Source organism: Triturus cristatus, chromosome 4_1 (genome assembly GCF_964204655.1).
Source record: "Triturus cristatus chromosome 4_1, aTriCri1.1, whole genome shotgun sequence".
In the NCBI taxonomy this organism is placed as follows: Eukaryota; Metazoa; Chordata; class Amphibia; order Caudata; family Salamandridae; genus Triturus; species Triturus cristatus.
In genome coordinates, this window is record NC_140585.1 from 1,131,156,124 (window position 1) to 1,131,176,369 (window position 20,246).

The window sequence follows — 20,246 nt, forward strand, 5'->3', positions numbered from 1 at the left end:
AATTAATTGATCCATACAGGAAAACCTTTTTTTACAAACATGACACTTTCATGGTAGTCGTCTTGTAGTGTATTTTCTTACATAACGCCTATCTTGGAAAGGCATTAGCTTTAACAATTCTTGCAACGGCTGGGCAACACATACATGGCAAAAAATGGGATTTTGTGGCTATATAACACGGCCACAGGGAGACTATTTTAAGCCTGACTGTATCAAAAAAGCTAACGGCAAATAGCATGGAGAAAGTATCTAGGCTTCCATGAAATGCAATTCACGGCTTTAAGTGGGCCGGGCTGTCCGGGTCTGAGAACCGGCAGTTATTTTCAGGGGGCCTCGAAACGGGTCTCTGTCGGGCTCTATTTTCAGGCCTCGCAGAGGTAGTCTGTTTTCTTTTTTTTTTCTTGCACCAAACTTATTTTGCTCTAGTTGGAATTGCCAGGCTAGATCCTGAGGCCGCTGACCTTTGTGCATGCTGTAGATCAGGCGCGCAACGTCCATTGGACTGAAAGGGCTTCAGCCCCCCCATAGTGTGTGGCAGCCTGGGCTGAGAAAGCTTCCCGGGCACACACACAGCCACGCCCGAGTACTTCACAGGCCTTTAGAAGACCATATATATGTTAACGAGGCATTGTTGTTTTCCGCCGCTCCTTGTAGAGTGTTTGAATTCTCATGCGCACTTATATTATTAGTAATGAATCAAATCTTTACTTTCACCTTAAGCTGTAAACAGTGTGCTCTGCTACTCTCGCAGTATAACTTGTTCATAACCACTTCTCTGGCGTATTTCATTATTTTTCTCCCTATTTTCATTCTTTTACTAAGCAAGGTTTGGGCTCCTTTTCACCTTTTTGATTCTTTTATTTTACTTTGTTTTCTCCTTTGATTTATTTCCTCTTTTTTGAATAATTTTCTGTCCAGTTCTTTCTATCACCTTTGAATGACTTTCTCTCCAGTTTTTGTTTGTTCTTTCTATTCTTTTTTTCTACTTTTATCTTATTTTAATCTTCCGTCGTTGTCACCTTTGGTTATTTTCCAATTCATTTATTTTTCTGCCCTTAGAATCGGTTATTATCCAGGTCTTTTTCTGTTCTTTGATTCTCTTTTAGCCTTTAGATTTGTTTTCTTTCCTTTGCTTCTCGATCTTTCCACGCCTGTTTTGTTCCCTTCAGTTCTTTCACTGTTCCTTGATTCTTTATCGCACTTATTAACACCCTCAATTGATATTTCTGCGGGGTTTATGTTTCTGTAAACACTACAATTGTCGTGTTTTAGAAAAACGGCATAGCATGCTATCCCTTTGTGTTACCAACCAACACTTTAACTTTTTAGGTCTCGCCTAAGCAGCGCGCATGCGCTGCAAAGGAGGAGACCTTTAGGAATCGATTTGCTTTTTCACCCAAAAACATGCCCCCTTTGCATTGCTTTCAATGGCAACGAGTGAACATTTGGCGATTGCCTTGCGGGAGCGAGGTTTGGCGACATCTGTTTGTAATTAACTTTCATACAGATGGTGTCCCTGCTCGCTCCCACAAGGGAAACGCTGTGTGTACTCTCGGCCGCACTCCCCCCACCCCTCCCACTTGTTAACCCGCAGGCTACGTTGAGAGAGGTTTTTTTTTCTATTTGTTCTGTTTGCTGTTATTTTTTACAGCGTGTGCGATTTTGTACTTGTTATGTAATCCTGTTGCCGTTCCGAATTTGGTGCCTGTTTTTGGAGAGGGAAAGGATTAGAATAACTCCTTTCACTGTAATTACCAGGAAAACGCAGGCGGATCTGACACTGAAAAGCCCTTTTCCTCGGCCGTTTTTTCTGTCCCAAAATAGCTAAGTGCAGGAACTCATACACAGTGGTTAGTTTTGGGATCAGAGGCTGCAGGCCACCTCGGGCTCGGGTTCCACGCGCACGTGTAGGAATTGGTAAGCGCTCATGCACATTTAGAGGTCGCATGTTAGGGCCATGTCGGTAGGTTCGAATATGTCAAATACCTGAAGAGGTTACTCTTGCAGCACTGGTGTTAGGGTACTAGACATCTCCACCCTGCCCCCATGTTTACCCACAACCCCTATCCCTTGTTGTGCACAGGCAACAATTTTAAAGGAGAAAAGGTGAATGTAGTTATTGCAAAGCACAGTCTGTCATAAACTCACATAGGGGTGGGCGGAATTTGCAAAATTCACTTTCGCAAATTATCGCGAAAATGTTAAAAATCTCCGCAAACACGCGGAAATATCGCGAAGTTGCGGAAGTTTTTTTCCCGCCCGTTCGCGGTATTTTCTGCATGGTCGCGGCTCGCCAACTTACCAATGTGGTTGCTCGCGGGCGCGGCCATCTTGTTTTCAGTTGTCTCGCGTTGCATGATCGCGAGAAGAAAGACGTGATCGCGCGACGTATGATGTCACTGCGGGCGCGAACTGTCGCGAGACAGCGCAAATGGCTACCAACAATCCAACATCCCATGGAGAACGCGACCGGATCGGGAAAACTTGTCGGCGAACGCGGGGATTCAGGTAAGGCGACCGCGCGCACGCGAGTATGTATTATTTTACAGCGCGAGCAAGAAACAAATTATCGCTAAGCTGCAGAATGCGGAAATTTTGACATTTTCGCACTTTCCGCGGAACGCAAAAATGTCAAATTATCGCAATTTCTGCGACCAAAACGAAATTTTAGCCCATTATTTTCTCACTCCTTTTCTACTTTGCCCTCTATGTGATTTCTTATAGAGTTTTGAGGCCAGGCTTTAATGCCCAGCTGCCTGCAAGACGCATTTTTACCAAACACTTTGAAATATACACAGAGTGGGTGTTGGCTGCCGCCAAAGGAATCGTTTTCTGTCACTTGTTGCTATTAGCTCCTTGGTGTATCATTTTGCCTCCTGTAGATTGCTTGCATTGCATTTCCTTAGATACTATTTTACATTCCAACATTACTATGAATCATCACATATTAAATTCTTTATCTCTTATTCAGTGTATACAGAAATCAACTGGTTGATTTCTACTCTGCTGAAGACTTTCTTAATCTTTTACTCAGGACTTAAAAAAGCAAGCCACACCTATTAGCTTTGACAGTGCTTGTTCTGCACAGTGGTGGCTGGCATGTAAGGTGGGTGGTAGGTGGGAAGCAGAGGGGACAAAAATAAACAAGCATTGGCATAGCCAATAGGTTTCGCCTTTGGGACCTTATAAGTGTTTAGCCATGCAACAGTTGATGTTGTTGCACCAAGGATATTGTGCTGCATAACTAAATACTTATAAGGTCCCAAAAGCATGATCTATTGGCTATGCCAATACTTGTTTTTATACCAGACCGCCAGCTCTAGGGAAAAAAATCTGAAGTGTTGCAGATGGGAAAGAATAACGAAATGGCAAAGCAAAATCCACACTTTGCTCTTTGCAGACAATACTTTCAAAAAAACAGGGCAGGCGCAAGGAAATAACATAAAGAAAGCCCATTGATTTCCAAGAACAATACTCTGCGATCAGGCACCTAAACACAACAGATTCATCATTCATACAATTGTCACAGCATCCAGTCAGGTTAGCTCCTTAGCAGGATAACAACGAATACTGCTTAGATATAGAAGTCGTTACCATGACTTACTGTGATATCATTGGCAGAAAGAGTGGCCCATGAGATCAGAAAAAAATCCCATTGCATGTCATGGTCGCTACTGCATGATGGTGGAAGATTATAGTTCCGTACATATTTTAGTAATTACCAGCACTCTCTTTAAAAACATAAGAACACCTCTGAAATGCCCCCCACTCTGCACTGCTCAAGAGGCAGGTCAGTCCGTCTAATAGACGTGCAGATGTTGTACTCGTCAGTTTCTTCAACCTGGGGGATTTCCCTGTTTGACTTAAAACATAACAATTTTGAGGAGTTTTGCTGGTTGGTATAAATGAAATCGATACCCATTTCTGGTGTGTGCTTTCTTTCTGCGACATGCTTCCACCAACCATCTGGAGGACACTTAAAGTGAAGACATGTTTAAAGTCAGGGATGTGGCCAGAGTAAAATGTGCTAGTCATTTATGTCAAATGAATGCATCAAGTTCTTTTTAGCGAAAAGTTAGAGGGCACACAGATCAGTAAGAACAGGGCTTTAAGTGGGCCGGGTCTGTCCGGGTCTGAGCACCGGCCATACATATCTTCATTTAGACCACGCCCCTGTTTGGATAGGCCACACCCCTTTAAGAGGTTTGCTCCGCCCCTTTTAGAGCACCCCCAGTTTTTTTTCCCACTTAAAGCCCTGATGCAATTGATTAAAGGACAGCTGAACCAACCAATAGAACCTTGTTAGAAATCATCACAGTGAATGGCTGGGAGAGCTGACCTAAAAACCGTCCTCTGTACTGTGTGTGAACTGTATGTGTGTTCCATTGACAGCAAAAGGTAGCTCACAAACACCAATATCTTTGACTGGTTTCGCTGGAATCAACTTTCCTGTAAATCCGCCAAAACCGAAATTATCTTTTTTGGACATACACCGGGTGATGAATGGAGGAATTGGTGGCCTCAGGATCAACCTTCCCCCCCAGCCATGTCACCACTGTGAAAAATCTTGCAGTCTTATTAGATTCTGATCTCTCTATGAAGTCTCCGGTTCAATCGGTGACTGGCATGTGCTTCAGGCTCCTAAAAATGTTGAGAAATTTTCGCTCACTACTGCCTTTGTCTCACAGGCAGACAGTAGTTCAAGCCTTGATCAACTCAAGGCTGGACTATGCGAATGTCTTGTACCTGGGCATTCCGAAATACTTATTAAGTCGCCTCCAGGTGGTGCAAAATGCGTCTGCTAGGGCTATCCTGATGGTCGAGCCTAGGACCCATTTGGCAATTCACCTGAAAACTCTACACTGGTTACAAGTGAAAAACAGAATTGACTTTAAGGCGCTGGTACTAGCTTTCAAGGCCTTGCATGATAGCGGGGCCTAGTATCTCAGAAAGAGAATCACTCCCTACTGTCCGGGTAGGACGCTAAGATCTTCGACCCAACATCTGTTAGTGGTGCCGAAATTTCTTCTAACAAGGAAGGAAGGACGTTCCTTTCAGGTGACTGTAGGCAGATTATGGAATTCACTGCCTCTCTCCCTCAGACTTGAACCGGAACTCCTTAGTTTTAGACGCCAACTTAAGACCTGGATGTTCCATCAATAATTTTGCCGGGTAGGAACGCAAGCTTTCAGGATCTCTCTTCTCTTGATGTACTTCTTTAGCGCCGGGACACTCTTTTGAGTAGCCGTGCGCTCTACAAATCCCCCATAACATAACATAACATAACATAACATAACATAACATAACACTGTCTGTAGGCCTGACCTAATAAAAACAAGGTCGCCCTTCACATCCACAATAAATAAACCACGAGTGTGTGAGTGAGATTCTTGTAGAAACTTTCACACCATTCAGCGTCAAAGTATAAAACCTTTTTGGATGAGAACTAGAGTTCAAAGAACGAAAAACATGGCATCATTTTAACTCCATCTGAAATATGTTTTGAAAAAACTGTCGCTGTTGAAATTCATCTGGTGGATATCCCGCCCGGAATGTTTGTTGGCTGCCCCGATTTGTAAACAAACCCACGGGGATAATTAATGCTTCTCGGTACTTTTAACAGCTTCCATAAACAAATCAGAACGAACTAATTAGGAGAGCCTCGAGACAAAATTGTAAAATCTTTATGTAATTGTGTTAGACGTATCTGGTAATATAATTTGAAGTTAATATAATATTTGCATCTGAACTTTCCTCGTGAGAAAAATGAATCAAAGAGTGCATAAAATATTTAGTGTGCAATGAATAATAATGTCTTATGGACAAGGCTGCTGCTCGCCTTTGTAACTGTGATAAAAAAAACTGTATTTGTGGATGTCAGGGAACAGCTCGGTTTCAGGGCTGTGACTAGGATGGGTGGGGTGGATGGGGGGGTGCTAAGCAGGAGGGGGCATTTAAAGCTAGTCACGGAGCCTTCCCTCCTGGTGTCAGGCTCTAGTTACAGAAAAGGCCTGTGGAGACGCCCATCTGTAGCAAATGATTCAATCTATCCGTAACAGCCTGTTCAGAAAACAGAAAGGGCCCAGGCCAGCCAGGCCTCAGGGGGCAGAATTGCAAAACTGAACGCCAGCTAATCGTTTAAATAAAACTAACATTATTTAGAAAGGCAAGTCGTCTTCGAACCTCACGTAGCCTCAGCTTGGACTGTCTGGTTCGGGGATCTTATCTCTGAACTGTAACCTTGCAGAATCAACTTGTATAGAACTGCTGTATTCAGCATCATAAGACAAGCATAGGGGACAAGCATTGGCATAGCCAATAGGTCTCGCCTTTGGGACATTATAAGTGTTAAGCCATGCAACAGTTGATGTTGCACCAAGGATATTGTGCTGCATAATTAAATACTTATAAGGTCCCAAAGGCGAGACCTATTGGCTATGCCAATGCTTGTTTTACTGCTCTATCCATCCTTACTTTACCATTTTGTCAATCCATGTTTTCATCAGTACACGCTCCCGTCCATCCACATATCCTCACACCTCAAGCCATTCATCCATCCTTTTCCATCCACATATCCATTTAAGTTCATCCATCATTTCACCCTCCTTTTATCAGCTCGCCCATCCATCCAGCCTTTCACCATTCTTGCTCTTATTTCATTAAACCACTCATGCAAAGGTTGTTTTACGCGACATCCATCAGTCATTTCACCTACGCATTCCTCTTCTAATGCTTTTGGCTGTTCCTTCTGGTCAAAGTTTCTTTCTTCTTTTCATATGTACTTACTTTCACTCTTCCTTAGAGACCGCTCTCTCTCGTGGCCAGTGTAATGTGGGCCCTAATGCAAGGAAGGGAATGTGCCCCTGACTGTTACTTGTATAATAAAACATAGCATAAACAGAGTTCAGTGAGGTCTTCACGCCCTTGGCCCCGGTGCCACTGAACCTGCTGCACCAATGGAAGCTAGGCCCCTGCACACTTTTTCCCTCTCTTTCTGTCATCATTTTACCTCTTTGGCCTCCTTTATTTGAAAGACTTGCATATCTGACCCCTGTTATGGTTGGTGGAAAGTCTCAGCTGCTTGGAAAGGTGCACGAGTATGTCTAGAGGCCCAGAGCACTGCAGCTTTCTGATTGGTGAAATCCGGTGTTGCACTAATGGACGTTCCTGTCCAGTGCATCATCATGTGGGGCAGACACACCGGCCAACAGAAATCCAGCAAACACACACGGACGGAGAGCTGCCCAGGACAAGCACTGTCCCCAGCACGGTAATTCAACTCCATCATCCGATTACCACCACCATTACTGCATTACAAAGGTTCCCAGCACCACCCACACTATTACACGATTACCCTGTCACTGCACACCCTCTTCAGCCCTCACTGCAGCTGCAGGGCACTAACCTGACAGCTTCGTCACTACAGTATCGCCACTGTGCTGCTGCTCACCGCCATTTTCACTACTACTGCCAAGCAAAATACCTCTTCCAGGCATTATTCTCCACACCAGCACCACACTATTAGCTCCAAAAAACAGGCTACTGCCACCAGCACAATGCCCTCACTTACACATTCACTCAACTGGTGCCCACCTTCCTGAATTACCACCCACGTCAGACGTTCTATTTAGGCCTGGGCCAAAATTCCGTTCCGGTCGCGTAAATTGCGATAATTTGGCATTTTCGCATTCCGCGGAAAGCGCGAAAATGTCAAAATTTCCGCATTCCGCAGCTTAGCGATAATTTGTTTCTAGCTCGCGCTGTAAAAAAACTACATTCTTGCGTGCACGCGATCGCCTTACCTGAATCCCCGCGTTCGCTGACAAGTTTTCCCGACCCGGTCGCGTTCTCCACAAGATATTGGATTGTTGGTAGCCATTTTGCGCTGTCTCGCAACAGTTTGCGCTCGCATTGTCACGCGATCACGTCATTTGTCGCGCGATCACGTCATTCTTCTCGCGATCATGCACCGCGCGAGTATGAGAAGATTGAGATCTCGAACACGTCATTCTACACCGTGAGCGAGAGGGTGAGGACGCGGGCACGTCTAATCGAACGTGAAAAAGAGAAAGAGACCCCGAACACGTCATATCCAACGCGACAGGGAGCAAGAGAACGCGATCATGTCATTTTCGACACGCCATCGACATCCGGCGGAAGTAATGTGAAGCTCGAGAACTCGAACATGTAAAATTTTCAATTTGGACAGGAATATCAGCTCTAGCAGCATGAAACCTTCTGCAAATGCTGATTTTGGATGAAAACAACTCCTCACATTGACATTTGGCTGTCCTTTTTTGTGCAAGGAGTCCTTTTTTAAAAAGTTGGGGAGAGGGAGGAAGTGACACAGAATCTCCAACTTCCTGTTCCTGTCCAGCAGGCTCCTCCCAGTGCTTTGTCCATCTCCTGCTCATTCTGCCTTTGGATTTGGAGCTGGAAAGATCATTTTTTTTGTCTGCTGCATCATTGCAATTGGATTTGAGGATTTTTGGAATAGGATATTTTACAAGTAAGTGGTTGTTGTGTCTGTTTGATTGTTGGAACTACAATTTATTTTTGATAACTATCATCATTCCTTTTTTTTAAAAATGTTGTGGGTAGTAGTAGTAGGCCCGAGCTAGTCATGGGCATGGCCTCATGGGTGTGTGCATGATGAAGCAACTGTTCCTTTTGGTGTTTTTTGAATGTATTTCATTTTCAAGCATCATTTAGGGCATGGATGGCATTGGATTGAGTTGGGGAAGTGTGTTTTTTTGGGGTGGCCTTTCTGATGTTGTTGTGCCTGGCCATATGGCTGGTGGCCATTTTGAAGCCTAGGCCTGCAAGCTTGCCTGGCCTTGTCTGCCAACAGGCCTGCTTTCATCCACTAGGATCAGAGCAGGTATCCACAGCTTTATTAATCAAGTGTTTTCTGTGTGGTCTGTTGAATTTAGACTTCATTTAGGGCATGGATGGCATTGGATTGAGTTGGGCAAGTGTGCTTTTTGGGGGTGGCCTTTCTGATGTTGTTGGGCCTGGCCATGTGGCTGGTGGCCATTTTGAAGCCTAGGCCTGCAAGCTTGCCTGGCCTTGTCTGCCAACAGGCCTGCTTTCATCCACTCGGATCAGAGCAGGTAGCTACAGCTTTATTAATCAAGTGTTTTCTGTGTGGTCTGTTGAATTTAGACTTTATTTAGGGCATGGATGGCATTGGATTGAGTTGGGGAAGTGTGCTTTTTGGGGGTGGCCTTTCTGATGTTGTTGGGCCTGGCCATGTGGCTGGTGGCCATTTTGAAGCCTAGGCCTGCAAGCTTGCCTGGCCTTGTCTGCCAACAGGCCTGCTTTCATCCACTCGGATCAGAGCAGGTAGCCACAGCTTTATTAATCTAGTGTTTTCTGTGTGGTCTGTTGAATTTAGACTTCATTTAGGGCATGGATGGCATTGGATTTAGTTGGGGAAGTGTGTTTTTTTGGGGTGGGCTTTCTGATGTTGTTGGGCCTGGCCATGTGGCTGGTGGCCATTTTGAAGCCTAGGCCTGCAAGCTTGCCTGGCCTTGTCTGCCAACAGGCCTGCTTTCATCCACTAGGATCAGAGCAGGTAGCCACAGCTTTATTAATCAAGTGTTTTCTGTGTGGTCTGTTGAATTTAGACTTCATTTAGGGCATGGATGGCATTGGATTGAGTTGGGGAAGTGTGCTTTTTGGGGGTGGCCTTTCTGATGTTGTTGGGCCTGGCCATGTGGCTGGTGGCCATTTTGAAGCCTAGGCCTGCAAGCTTGTCTGGCCTTGTCTGCCAACAGGCCTGCTTTCATCCACTAGGATCAGAGCAGGTAGCCACAGCTTTATTAATCAAGTGTTTTCTGTGTGGTTTGTTGAATTTAGACTTCATTTAGGGCATGGATGGCATTGGATTGAGTTGGGGAAGTGTGCTTTTTGGGGGTGGCCTTTCTGATGTTGTTGGGCCTGGCCATGTGGCTGGTGGCCATTTTGAAACCTAGGCTTGCAAGCTTGCCTGGCCTTGTCTACCAACAGGCCTGCTTTCATCCACTAGGATCAGAGCAGGTAGCCTCAGCTTTATTAATCAAGTGTTTTCTGTGTGGTCTGTTAAATTTAGACTTCATTTAGGGTATGGATGGCATTGGATTGAGTTGGGGAAGTGTGCTTTTTGGGGGTGGCCTTTCTGATGTTGGTTGTCTTAAAGACATGCTTTTTTTGGATGTGTCTGGTCACTGGTGTGTTGGTGTGCAATGCATGCACCCTGCAGACCTTTTTGGGGCCTGTGAATGTTCGTATTTACATTTTGTTGCATTAAAAAGGCACAGCAGTGTGCTTTAGCATGCATCCTATACCTGGCTTTTATAGGCCTTTTGTCAGCTCCTGGTGTTTCCCAGGCCCCCGGCTTGTTTGTGATTTGTGAGTGTCCATGTGGGTGGTGGCCTTTTTTGGTGTTTGGACTGGGAGTTATTAGTGTCCTGCTTTTGCCATAGGCCTGCATGGTTTTCCTATTGGCTATTTGGCTTACTGCTTCCATCCATCCACCCCCTTTGCCAGCAGCAGCTCCATGGATGCTGAGATGCTCAAATAATTTAATGGTCCACCCCACTTCCATTACATTTTTATTTTGGTGGTTATTATTAACTTTCCTATCCTTCCTGAGAGTGTAGTGTGTGGCTGTACACAGTAGTATAACATAGCCCTAGTTAAAAAAAAGTCATAAATGGCTAGACTATCTTTTGTTTGCACTAGTACAGTACTAAGTAACTGAACCACAACAACAAATGCAAAATTTCACTGATGTTCTTCTCCTGGCTTATTTGCTTTTAGGTGCACAAAAGACAGAGTAGGAGGTGTCATCAGCATCACCCGGCTACCCGTTGTACTGCCAGCCAGACAGAAGTCCTGCTGCGCATCACGTCCACGTGTGACCAGAACTTGTTGTGCATCTGCATCCTGCCTGACATCTGAAGAAGATGGCCCCAAAGAAAGGTACCAGGTCCAGTACCAAGAAAGTTGCCGGTGAGAAGAAGGAACAGAAAAAGGAAGTGCCATTAACCACGACTGGTGGTGTGCTGGCCAATGTTTTTTTTGGCATCAAAAAAGTTACGCCTGCAGCAGCGTTGTCCGGGAACCAAGCTGGGAGCAGCACAGCGGTCCAACCCCACCAACCTAGGCCCAAGGGCTTTAGTGTCGCAGAGCTGGCCCGTCTACTAACGAGCAGCGATGTTGAAGAAATGTCATTACCGCAAAGTAGTACACAATCAAGTTCAACGCAGGCGCAAACTCAGCAGATCAGTGTGCAGCCGCAACAAGAACAGCAGCAGCCGGCGCAACAAGAACAGCAGCAGCCGGCGCAACAAGAACAGCAGCAGCCGCCGCAACAAGAACAGCAGCAGCCGCCGCAACAAGAACAGCAGCGGCCGCAACAGCCCACCATAGTAGTTGTTGCTCCTGATGTAGGGGCATTTCAGGAAATCGAGCTTCCTGCAGACAAAGTGGAGCAAAGTCAAACCACTGTTTCAGAAGATCTATTGTCTTCCAGACCACCAGCAAGGAAAAGGAGGCTTAGTCCATCATCATCTTCTTCAAGCCCGACTTCTGATGATCGTGATGCCACTTGGCTCCCACCAGCTCAGTCTGAGAGTGCTATACGCCACAAGACAATGCTTCTGGAAAGGAAGGTCCCAGAAAAACTTAGAGTTATGGAGGTAGATATAGAAGAGGGGGGTGATGATGTTGATGAAGACGAGCCAGTCATCACGCACATTACTCCCGCCCCAAAGGTATTGGAGACCAACATTCTCACCCTATCCAGAAAGGCTGCTACTGAGCGGGATGTAGCACGGATATCACCAACACAGGTTACATCACCACTACCTCCAGCTGCCATATTTTCTACTATGGTACCGGAGGACAAGCAAGTCATCTAAGAATACACCACACTATCGTGTGGGAGGATCACCTACTTAAGTTAAAAGAAAGTAGAAAAACTCAACCCATTGAAGTTGGTCAGGATGAATCAGGGAGCGATATTATTGCGGTGGCAGGTGAAGAAGAGGGAGGCATTTCTAGCCCTGTCCCCAGTAGTGCAGTCACTGCAGTGGTAACGCCCACATCCTCCTCAGTAACATCAGAGTGGCACCGCAGTAAGAGCCATACTCAGAGTCAGGGTGAGACACCAAGGCGACCGATTACCTCAATGAGACAATCTGTGTCGTTGAGCCTTAGTGGGTTAATGAAAACAACACCACAAAGGAAAGTAATCCAGCCTACCATTGAGAGCATGTTTAGGTTGGAGAGGCAGTTCCAACGCAACCACCCAACGGCAAAATTGTACAATGCGAAGCTGGCTAAAATGTTAGCGCTGGACCTTCTTCCTTTTTCATTTGTGGAAGGGGTGGGTTTTCTTGAATTTGTGTCTGCCATCTGCCCTAAATGGAAGGTTCCCAGCCGGTCCTATTTCGCAAGAATTGCTGTTCTGGCACTACATCATGATGTGCTGGAATTGGTTGGACAAGCTTTGCAGCAGAGTGCTGTGCACAATATCCACCTGACAACAGACATGTGGACCAGTTGCCAAGCCACAGATTACATGTGCATCACTGCACACTGGATCTCTTTTGTGGGGGTTAGAGATAAGCTATCTGCACGAGGTGTTGTTGACACAGCTGCGATTTTTGAAGGTACTCGGAAACATGCAACTGTAGCCATGTTCGCCATGGAGAAATCTCATACGGCTGAAAACATTTTACACGAGTTTCGCAGCAAGGTTTTGGAATGGCTGCGGCCCAGAGGGCTTGGTATTGGCTTTGTTGCCACAGACAATGGCAGTAATGTACTTAAGGCCATGGAACTTGGTTCCTATTTCAGGGTTCCGTGTTTGGCGCACTGCATAAACATTATAGTTCAAGACTTTCTGAAAAAAGAACCCTTAGTCAGCAATTTACTGGCCATCTGACGAAGAATATGCACTCATTTCAGCCATTCTTTTAAAGCTCGGAAGCAGCTGAGGATCATCCAACGTGAACAAAGGATGCCAGTCAAGGCACTCATCCAGGAGGTGGCAACACGTTGGAACTCAACGTATTACACGCTTGATCATCTGTACGAACAGTACAGGTCACTCCATGAATATGTCTGGAACAGAAGCGGGGACGCTAGTGTAGGCATGAACCTTGAGATGGATCAATGGACCCTAATTAAATGCCTGACTGAGATGCTGTGTCCTTTTGAGGTCTTCACACGTGAAGTCAGCAAGGAGGACTGTACAATGGGCCAAGCTATCCCATTATTGCAAATGCTAGAGCATAAGCTGAATAATGTGTCTGAATCATAAAAAGGTGTGGAGGACAGAAGGCAAGCCCATGACTTGGTGGAGAGCTTATCCCGGCGCTTAGCTGAAAATGTAAGGATACAAAATAAAATTTTGTCACAAGAACATTACATTTGTGCCACAATTCGGGATCCACGTGCAAAATTAGGACTGAAGACATTCTTTGCTTTTTCCGACATTGATGTTGCCCGCTACAAAAGTTGTATAGCTGAAGCAGCCAGTAAGTTGGAAAACGAACGGCAGCTAATTAAAAGCCCGCAAGATCAACCCACAAGAAGTACTGAAGCAGGCCATGCAGGATCAAGTGCAACTTCGTCGGCTGAGGGCAGTGCGTTTGGATCACAATCACAACACTCACCATCACTATCGACCACAGAAACAATAACTGGATCATTAGGCCGAGTACAATCATTATCATTACAGGATTGGTATGTAAAGTTAGGCCTTAATAAGCACCGTGCTGATGCACAGAAAAAACAGCACAAAAGCTTACCAGCAGCAGCCCTGAACATTGAGCGGATGGTCCAGGCCTATCTGGATGACCCAACAGAGGTGTACATTGATCAAAACCCATTGCAGTATTGGTATAGGAAAAGGTCTGAATGGCCACAGCTCAGCAGGCTGGCGATAAGCTATCTGGCTTGCCCTGTCTCAAGTGTCTCTTCCGAACGTGTTCTCAGTGCTGCTGGTTCCATTGTAACATTGAGAAGGACCAGTCTATCGCCAAAAAACGTGGAGAGGTTAACAATGATCAAAATAAATCAGCTCTTCATACCACCGAATTACACAATACATGAAGCAATGGAGGAAGATGAGGACAGCGGCTCAGGTGACGGAAGTATTGTGTCAGATGATTACCTACTACTGGATGAACCCCCAGAGTTTGAGGACGAGCTATACTTCCCTGACAATTAGGCTCGCACTTACTGTCTTCCTCCCTTTTTTCCCCCTTTGTTTGTGTGTCTGTCGTTCCGGTTACAAACTTGTGAATCACAACAAATCCATTACCACCGTCTTCTACTCTTCTAATTTAATATACAAGTTTCAGGTGTCTGCAATTTCACAGTACAGTCCTCCGAATCCAGCTCCTCCGCTCCATCATACTGAATCTCCTGCTCAATTCCATTTCCCTCATGAATGATGATTGGATGAGGGTAAATAATACAACAACAAATTCAAACTTTCCCAGTCCTTCCAAAAGAAGTGGAGCATGAATCAGATGACTACTATAGCTATCCTCCTTTCAGAGCCGAGAGAGACTGGCCATTAACTGAAAATAAGATGGAACAGGTAATGATTGATGCCATGCATTGGACGCAGAGTCGCAGACTGAATGATTTAGATTTTGTTGTGATTGTTGTGCATGAATTTATGTAATTGTGCACTGCCACTAATCAACTTTCTACAGAACACACTAAACCTAACTCAAGGTAAATTCAATTGTCCCCATATTGCAAATATTAAATGTGTACTTCTCCTACAGCTAGGTGATACATTGCTTTTAATTCAATACAGGAAGGGGACTCACTCAATCTGCGCAATGAGTATGATTGACACAACAGACCTGTCCATCATGATGATGGCGAAATAGACGGCCCGTTAACTTAAGATGAGAAGGAACAGGTAATGACAATTAATGGCATGCATTGGACACCTGACTCTGAGCGATTGGTCTTTGTGTTTTCGTTGTTTGTTTGTTGTGCACAAAGTGAAGTCAAAGTGTACTAGTAATCTATCTTTCTGTACACAATAAAGAATGACTCAGGTCAGTAATATTTATATTTCTACTCTTTTTGTGTCATAAAAATTTTACTTATACTGCAGGCCGATCTTCACAGTCAGTCAGTAAAAGTATCGGAGATGATGATGAAGTCAGGAGGACGTTTCATGAGTGGCATAAAACGGAAAAGCATAAAGGTAAACACGTCAACAACAACCACAGCAGACACAAATGTCTGTGTAGAAGTGGAATAGAGTGTAGCGGTGGGATGACTGCAGTGCATTGATTTTACGAACTGAAACTGTAAAATGCTATGTTTGGAATGGATAATGTGCTTTGCGTTTGTCCAACTCTTTGAGAGAAAAAAAAGGATTCTAAAGTGTTAACGTAGGATGTGCTACTGCTAAGCACTGTGGGCCTGCTCTCTCCTGTTACTGTTGAAGGTCAATGCTGGAAACAGACTAGAGTAGTAGAGATGATGCATACATGCCACCTCGGAAAGTGTTCTTGTTGCACTACACCATAACTTGTGCATTTGTTTCAACTTTGTTTCTCAATATCCCCTTTGGTTTTCCATCTACAATTACAGGCCGGGCCTTGCCCTATACTTTGTAAAACATTACAATGCATACTTACCTTACCAATAAATCACCTTTTTTTTTCCAGCCGGGCAGTGGCGAGTGGCGAGGTGACACACCCAAGATTGATGGACGAGAGGAGCAAGAGGAATGCCGAGATGCAAATCCAGTCCACATTTTTGACCAGGATAACACAGTAACAGTATCCACTTTTATCTTCTTTTAAATAATTTGATTAATATTTTGTACACTAACAAAATAAGGTAACAGTTCCTAAAGAGAACAGTGCCAATATGGTCTACTGTAAGAAGGGGGGAGAGGGAGATTGTGGATGAGGTTCGAGAATGATCGTGTGATGGAGACCAGATACTCCTGGGTGGTACTAGAAGTGCCCTCACACACCCTTGCGGGTGCAAAGCATCATCATCGGGCGGTGCTCCTCGTGGGGGTGGCGCTGCAGTCCCTCACGGGCCCTTGGAAGGGCTCTCTGTCGGAGATCTTTTTGTGGAGTCGCCGTAGTTGTGCGTGCGGGTGTGTGGGGAAAGGAAGAGGGCGGTGTAGTGATGGAGCTAAAAAGACCTAATGGTACCCTAACAATTTATTAGTGGGTCCAGTGGATCTACTAAAAGTAACGGGGGATAATGTTAAATAAACATTCTGAGTAGGGGAGAAGGATGTAGGTACGTCCCACTGCTCTCGACCTGTTGGAGTGAGGGTTAACGTGAGAGAGAGTGAGTAAAAGTGGTGGTCAACATGTTTCGCGCCGCTTGCGGTCCCTAGTGGATCCTAGCGCTTCGTCAGGACCAAAGTGGTGACTATAAAGAAAGAGGAAGGGATTCAGAAAAATAGGGGAGTATCCTGTAATCCCAAAAGCAAAGGAGAAAGGAACACGGATTATTCGTGTCCTTGACGTCGAACCCGCAAAAGTCTGGGTCCAAGCTGTGCCGGGTATTGATCATCTGGGGCTGAGGCTACAGATCTGCCTCGGAAGTTCCACTGCGGTAACCTAGGGTGCCTCCAGAGTCGCCGGTGCCCTAGGCACCCTAGGTTACCGCAGTGGAACTTCCGAGGCAGATCTGTAGCCTCAGCCCCAGATGATCAATACCCGGCACAGCTTGGACCCAGACTTTTGCGGGTTCGACGTCAAGGACATGAATAATCCGTGTTCCTTCCTCCTTTGCTTTTGGGATTACAGGATACTCCCCTATTTTTCTGAAGTGTGTATACACATTAATATTTTGTATACAATCTTTACAACAGTGTGTTCTTGGAGTTGTTATTATCATCATTAGGTTTGCTCTGTGTTTACGATTCTTCCCTACCAATAATAAAAATTTCTATTTGCTATCTGTAAAAGTATTAAGGCCGGAACAGAACAAGAACTAGAAGTGTATGTAATCCGGGTCTCTCATCATCATGCATGCATTGCCTTTTTGTCCCTTAACATATGGATATGGTAGTCTTCAATTATTGTCGTTTGTTTGTCTATGTATGCATAATGTTTTTCTATGTCAAACCTTTCCCAAAAACCCCCTTCCCATCCATTCAACAAACCCTAACCCTCTTCCCCCGGGCTGTGTGACTTATTGTCGAGGTGTAACTAAATTAAATGTACACCAATACTTAATCACACACTTGCTGGGGCGGATGTGGTGAAAGCAACACTACTTCAATTTCAAGGCAGAGCGATGATCTTCTTCTGCTTGCCCACCCATGAGTAGGATATTTCAGAGGTTATTTTATTTAACAAAGGAACATATACCTCAGCATGAATTGCCGGCATTGATTGGATTTGTTTGTTGTCATTCCTCATATACAGCACTAACTGTTAGGCTGTAGGCCTAGTCAAGTGACTCGACACAACTATAGTTTGTAACTCTGTCTAGTAGGCTATCCCAAACACCATTATGTTTTTTTGTCAAATATTTGAGCATATTATTGTTGCTTGGTAAGTTCTGTACTGTACTTCATTCTACTACTCCTCTAACAGTCTCTCAAAGGCGATTGACTGTCTCCTTTTCTTTTTTTGCAAATGTTGCCGCCCTGCCAGTGTCTACTACTACTACTACTATGCTACCACCACCACCACCCCAATCATGGCATGTATGAAAAAGGAAACCATCTTCACCATGCAGCCAGTGCTGTGCCACAGTTGGACATAAACATCAAGCACCGGTAAGAGAGAAGTTTGGGGGAGGCAGAATTAATAATGGACATGTTGTCAATGATTTCATTTTCACACACCACTCCAAAGAATGCATAGACTAGAGGACAGACTGAAAGTACTAGAAGGACAAGTCAATGAGTGAGGTGTGTCGCATCTATCTGTTTGTGTCTTATACAGTCAGCCAATTATTTAAATCAAACACAGGCTATGGGCGTCCATGCACCAGCAAGGAAACAGTGTGATGTAAAACAGTTACCCCACCTACAAAACATTAACAACATTGCATGTAACATAGAAAAATATATTTAATTTACCCTAACAAAAATAAACTAAACCCACAAAAGCTGACCCACCCCCCTCCCTAACCCCAACCAATGTCCATAGGAGAAAAAAGTCTGTAACGCCCAAACAAGTTCCCACCCACCCACCCAAACAAGAATTAAAAAAGGGGCAGAACAGGATGACAGGGACTAAGTGGTGGGGCAGGACTCAAGGAGGACACGCATCTGGCCCTCTAAACGGGCGCCGCAGCATCTAAGGGTGCGGCAGTTGCAGCCACAGTGGGGGGCACCGGAGATGGCACTACGGTGGCGGCGGGCAGCCGCCAGACGGTGGCGCCGTACCGCTGGGGGGCGGTGGCTGGGGCCCGGGGCACTGGAGGAGGCTTCAACAATTGCTGCCACAGTCTCCTCCTCCTCCTCCTCGGCTAAGACCACCAGCCGCCAGTATTCCCGCTGGATTGCCTCCAGCTTCCGGCGCCGTGCCTTGGCGGCCAACTCCTTTCGATTTTGTTTCGGAGTATCTGTGTATCAAAAAGAAAAAAACAAGACAATTGTAAAATATACTCTTAGAAAAACAGTAAGACAAGTTAATTATTTATACACATAGTGGCATGGTAGAGTAGCACTATAAAGCACGGTAGTACATAACATTTTACATCTCGCCCGTTCTTCTTCCTTCCACCCGTCTTTCACTTTTTAGTTGAACAGTGCACCAGGTGCTCTTCTCCATAAAACTTTCAAAGCGGAATTGAAATCAGATGGATGAGGCCATTGGTTACTCAATACTCCCGCTCCTATGCCAATTAAAGGGAATTCTAGTCTTCTAGTTCACTCTGCAAACGTCACCAACAACTCATACTTACTTACGACATCGGAAAAGTCCGCCCGCCATCCTCACGCTAAAAAGGGTGGGGGTCCCGTGGGGACAATTAATTAGGATGATGCGTCTGGCACTGTGGCGGGCGCATCTTGTTTTTTTTACATTCTGGTTGGCGTTGCCGAAAGCAATGCTAAAAATACATGTTGTGCTGCTTTTCCAAGCACAACATGACGGGCCCCGCACGGAGCCTGTCACGTTTTGCTTTGAAAGGCGGGGGGGTACCATAGCATAGGTAGGTACCCTCCATGGGGGCCCCCAAGCATACTCTGCAATGTCTGCATGCCTTTCCGTGGCGGACGGCAATGCCGCCACGCAAAGGCATTCCAAAATGCAGATTATATGGCTGGCGGTGTGTTCAGAGAGACACCACCGCCATATTGAACCCTTTTCCGCCTGGTCGACATGTGGGGGGTCTGAATTTTTTCTACAGGGATGGCGGGAGGTTTGCCCCTGCGGGCAACTTCCGCGTCTTCGCGATATTTCCGGCGTGTTTGCGGAGATTTTCAGCATTTTCGCGATAATTTGCAAAAGTTAATTTCGCAAATTCCGCCCACCCCTAGTTCTATTGAACCAGCACCCGACTACCACAGTCAGAACTGCACTGCCAACCTCAGCGCCACCCTGCCACCCCCCCATGCTATTACCGCCTCGACGCTGCTACCACCTATTCACCGCCACTGGTTCCTGGCTATTACATTATGTTGCGTTGTTTCTTTGGTAGAATTAATGATGTGAAATCAAAATAATGTATGTTGGTGCTGCGCTAAACCATGAACTATTTATCCCAGGATCGACATATTTGGTTTTAGCGATTGATGCCAAAGTGGAGAAAAATGTACTTGAGGTAACTACTTCCGGGTGGATATCTCTATGTCACATGTAATGGCTCTACATTTTCTATTCTTGTGAGGAGTTAAAACCATTATAAACGACTCCAGACGCCCGCCTGTCTCGGTGGTTGAGTGCAATGATAACAGGCGGAGGCGCCTATGTGCTACAGCGTTCGAGAACAGGCTCTTTGAAGCGCTAAGGAAGAAGGGCCCTAGAGATGTTAAAATGTAGAGTGGTCGACTGGCGCATTGGTGATTTTGTGCAACTGAAAGAACTTGTGTATGGCGTTACTGCACTGCCCTGGCTGCAGCTTTGTGGCGCTGTGAAACAGTAGCCATCTCTTGCCAGATTAAACACGGTTAAACATTGCTGGGGGGATTATGGGAAAGCGGACCCTTAACCTGTGGGTGACCTGCAAATTATCACTCCCACCCAGTGGTCGAAGTGGAGGAAAAAAAGTAGGGGAACTGTGGGCGAAGA